The sequence below is a fragment of the Psammomys obesus genome, unplaced genomic scaffold (genome assembly GCF_907164565.1).
Source record: "Psammomys obesus unplaced genomic scaffold, mPsaObe1.curated_primary_1811, whole genome shotgun sequence".
NCBI lineage: Eukaryota > Metazoa > Chordata > Mammalia > Rodentia > Muridae > Psammomys > Psammomys obesus.
In genome coordinates, this window is record NW_026585895.1 from 15,460,378 (window position 1) to 15,465,712 (window position 5,335).

Below are 5,335 nucleotides of genomic sequence, written 5' to 3' on the forward strand. Positions count from 1 at the left end.
CTTCCTTCCTTCCTTCCTTCCTTCCTTCCTTCCTTCCTTCCTTCCTTTCTTCCTTCCTTCCCTTTTTCTTTTTTTGTTTTGTTTTTCTAGACAGATTTCTCTGTGTAGCTTTGGCTGTCTTGGAACCCACTCTGTTGACCAGGCTGACCTTGGACTCACAGAAATCCACCTGCCTCTTCCTCCCCAGTGCTGGGATTAAAGGTGTGCACCCCAGCGCCCAGCTTTGTTATACACTTCTTATTGTTTGTCAGGATCAAATTTGGAAACTATATTTCAAAGTAACTCCCTACTGGCTGTGTTACCTTTTCTTCCGAGTCAATTTGTAGTCATCCAGGACACAGCTGGCAATGGCAGTTAGGAACAATCCCACCCCCATCTAGGCTGATGAACCAATGTGTTTATTGGGTTATTTACAGGATCCTAGGTGACTCCTGCAACTTCATAATCATAAAGTCCCACCCTGCGTGGGCAATGACCTCTCCATAGCTGAAGTCCCCTTTTCATGTAGTCTCTTAACTACCTGTTGGAAACATGTGGAGAGGACAAAGAGGGAGGCAGAGGCTGTTCTCTCTGGTGAAGGAGGATTTGATGAGCACTTCCTTCCTTTTCCCAGGAAATAAAAACAGGTCAGATATAGTGAGATTCTCCTGCCAAAAAATCATTCCTGCTCTGATTTCAGTGTGGTTAAAGACATATCCTGCCTGAGCATAGGATTTCACAACACTAGTTTGGATGGCAAATTTTAAATACCTAAAGAAAAATAAATGCTAGTGTAATAATGATGGAGTCTGGAGGAGGCAAGAGGAAGCCAGCTGAAAGAATAACTTTTGAAAGTGGAAAGGCTTAAAGAAAATGCAGTTTGGGATTAGGACAGTTTTTACCAAAGAAATCAAATGGTGAGAGTGAACGCATTTCACAAGGGCCGAAGAAGTTGAGAAGCAGAGGGTAATTATGAAGAGTAAAGTGAGCAAGGCTGCTGGGCAGCATAAAGAGAGAAGATGGTAGGTATGAGAGTCTTCTGAAGTAAAGGGAGCATGAGCTTGAGGCTGAAATCAAGGGCCTTTGGAGAGACTTCTTTATTTCAAAAAAGCTGAAGAAGGTGACAGATCAGTAGACAGTGCACATTTTTCAATATAATTTCTCTTTTCTTCAGATACAGACAGATAAGTTCATTCCGAGCCTGAGGCCTGTGATGTCTGAGAAGGAATAAATGAAACTTTACTCTTCATAGTAATATAAACCAGGGACATAATCCCTCAAACCAGAGTGGAGGTGGGGTTGAGTTGGCTTGTATCTTTAGTGTTTTTTCTGGGTTTTTGTTTTTGTTGTTTTGTTTAAATGTGTGCCCTTGGGTTAATGAATACAGAAAATATTTTTTTTTCAGGACAGAGTTGTCATGTTAAAGGCATGATTAGTGACTTACACAAACACGTAAATAGCATGAGAATATGTGGTGCATCTGGATCCTCCCACTGACCAGAAATGCCTGCTTCTCTGGAAAGCACGTGTTCCAGGTGGGAGAGGATGCAGCGAGGTGACTGGCCTGTTTCCGGTTCCATCGAGTCTTCATTAGTGTGAGCTCATATGTTCAGTGTCCCTACTGCATCCAGAAGTCAGTTTCCTCGTGGTCATCCACTGTCTGTGTTGCTTACAGCATTTCTTCAGCCAGGTCTTGGGAGGAGAGGTGTGATCCGTAAGTCCAGTCTAGGGCTGAACATTCCCTAGTCTCTCATCCTCTTCATGGTGACCAGGTAAGTGTCTCTGGGTTAACGGCCATCTACTGCAAGAAGAAGCTTCCCTGATAAGGGTTGAAAGATGCTTTGGTCTATGAATATAGTAATAAGTCATTAAGAGTCATTTTAATACTATGTCCATTTGGCAGGATAACAGTTAGGAGGCTCACTGTTGGTACCTATAACCTAGCTAGCCACAGGTTCTTGTTCCAGCAATGTTAGGTAGGGATTACATCTCATCAAAAGGATCTACATCTTGTAGATCCAATTAGAAAGGAGTTGGTTACTCTCATAACATCTGTGCCCATTGAATCAGGGGGCATGCCTTGCCAGGCCAGTCATTATTACAGCTCACAAGGTTTACAGCTGGGTGAGACTAATAATGATTACTCCCCTGACCCCTGAGACAGGGTTCCTCTGTGTAGCCTTGGCTGTCCTGGAACTCACAGAGATCCTCCTGCCTTTGCCTCCCTGAGTGCTGGGGTTACAGGCATGCACCACTGCACCGGGCTGATAATTATATTTTATCTGTGGTAGAGGCCAAACATAGCAACTTCCAGAATTATTAAAGCTAGCCAGTAGGAACAGAGATTCCTGATGAGTACCAGCTTGATTTCTCTATCTCCTGTGATAGAAATGTGTAATATCTTCAGCAACAGAATCATATTGTCAAGTTCTGGGGGAGGGGCAACCAAGAGCATTGGTGATATCCTGAAGTGTGTGGGGTAGATTCCATTGGCCAATGGTTCAAAGAGAGGTAACCTTTTCTTGGAACTGGGGTCTTTATTTTTTGGCATGTGGTGTCTAGTTGCTATATTGTCCCCATTATAACTCCACTTAATCTTCTTTTACATACGTATATATTTTTAAGAAGTTTCTCCAGTAACTGGCTTCCATCTGGATTTTATAAAGGGTCCTTAGTATTAATTATTTCTCTCCAGAGTCTCTCATCTCCTCTTAACTAAGAATGTCCCCAAAGTGATCATTTAATGGTTATGAAGTTTCACTTGGAGGATGAAGAGTTCTGGAGCTACATGGTGTGTGTGGTTGGGGGAGGCTCTACAATGATGTCACTGTACTAGGTGTCACCCGGCTGAGTGAGTGTACGTCTCTGTGGTTAAGATGGTTAATTTCATGCTGTGTGTATTTAATCACAATACAAAGAAAAAGTCACACTTGTAGCTGCCCCAGGAAGGAGGTTTAGGATGGACTTGAATTTACTTCTTTTTTAAAAGTGATGCTCATTCACTTTATCAACTACTTTTCTTACTTTTGTTTTATTTAGGCCTATAATCGTATGTTTACTGAGAAAAGGGATATTTTAAAAAGCTTTAAGGGAGACTATTCCAAGCGATGACAATGTGCTTTGAAAACTTCTTCCTTTTCTTTGGGACTTATTTTTCAATTTTCATTTATTTTTCATTATCAGACTGCTATGGTTTATGTTTTAGAGACAGTTCTATTGATACAATTCACATATCATAGAACTAACCTGTCCCCAGTGCACAATCCAAAGCCATTTGTCTTTTCACAGGTTGTATAACCATGGCCAAGATCACTTTAGAGCACAAATCATCTCCATAACTGATACTAGCCATTTTCAAGTCTCATTTAGATTTTCAATACGTGACAAAAAGAATTAGACTACATGGCCTTGAGAACCTTTCTTCTTTCTTGTACTAGCCTTCTCTCTCTTGCTCATATACATACATATATATTTATATCTGTACACACACACACACACACACACACACACACACACACACACACATTGGGTTTCTTTTGACTTTTTGCTCTGTCTGTGCTTTCCCAAAACAACAAAAAGGGTTGTTAGCTACAATATAATTGACAAATTCTACCATGTAGTCCATCAGTTTTTTCTTTAATAAATAAAATTTTACTGGGCCATAGCCTCTGTTATTGATTTCCACTTCATCTATAGTTGCCGTTGTGATTTAGTGGCAAGGTTGAGTAGTTGTGACACATACTATATTAAAGACAGCCTAAAATATTTACTACCCATCTCCTTTTAGAATAAATTAGGCAATTAATATTTCTTTTGTATATTAGCTCATATAAATATATGCCTACCCTGATGACAGCAAGTGTCTAACATGCTCTTGTTTCCATTCAGAGGAAATAGCATGGCTGGTACTTACTTTTTCATCCTTCAAGGATTTGCAATGCACGGAAGGTGGGTTCAGGTTGAGAGGCCAGAGAGCCTTGTCTGTCTGTCGCGGGTGTGTGAGTTACTGCCGCTTTCAGGCTCCTTCTTTATCATCCTTGAAATGGTGATAATAATAATATATCAAATTAAGGCTACTGTGAGAATTTCCCAATAAAATAACTGTATTTCAAGGATTAGATGTGGTTCCAGAGACATGAAAAACAATAAAAAAAATTGTTGACAACTGATGCTGCTCCATGTGGTTGCACGTTGTTGTTCCTGTCCCTCCGTTTCTCTACTTAATCCAATTTCCTTCTTGATCAATGTATTTTCCTCTGCATTCTCTGGTAATGAGTCTGAAATCAGAAAGTTGGAGTTCTTTTGATAGTACAGGGCCGATGGCACCGTATATGTGGATTAGTGTTCTCTTGTTCTGTCTTCCTCATCCAGCCCCAGAAAGGCATCAATTCTCTCCAGGAACCAGTTCAGGTCAGTGAAGAGTAGGAATGATTACTGAAAACAGGTGGTCTACTAGGGGAGTGGTGTTCGTTACAATGAGAACGAACACCGTATCTTGTGCCTGAACACAGAGAAAATATAGAAACAACAAAGTCAAAGCAATCACTAAGAGAAAATTTGAAGAAAATTAGTCCCCACGCCCAAATCAAGAGAGTAGAAAAGTCAGTGGAACAGCTATTCACTTTATAACAGTATTATTTGATGGGGTCCGATGCTCCCTCAGAAATCCTGCATCAGTCACTCTCTAGGCATCAGGCCTTGTTTGAAATGCTAAGCAAGTATCAACTACAGGAGTCAGATTGTAATCTCTATCTTTGTAGACTTGCCTCCTAGCTGGGTGGGAGGAATACAGCAGATAGCTACACAAGTAGAGGGAGAGATGATTTATAGCATCAGAAAGTAAAAAACTGAGGAAGGTAAAAAGGATTGGAAAAGAAGCATCAGAATGAAAAGGAGATGGGATGTATGCGTTTTTACACGGATGGCTAGATGTTGTTGGAAAAAAATGGGAGGGTTCCAAGAGGATGTCTCTCAGAAACAACCAGGGAAGAAAAATGGCAAGCAGAGAAAATGTGCTACACAAATGCCCCAGCGTAGAGCTACGACTGGGTACTCCAGGAACAACAAAAGCCTAGACGTTGAACAAAATTAACCATGATATATCAGAACAGCCATCCTCTCTGAGTCTTTACTGTTTTCTCAGCAAGGGAACACATCCTTCAATCATTATTATGTATAATCTTAGAAGTCGCATAATGAAAGCGCTGCCGTTCCTTTCACTTTATAAATACACAGATAAGGGACAGAAAAGTTGTAAAAGATTGAGTAAGGACCCAAAAGATGGCTCGGCAGATTAAGGCATTTGTGTCAAAACGCGGGTGACCTGAACTTAGTCCTGGAGTCCATGTAAAGGTGG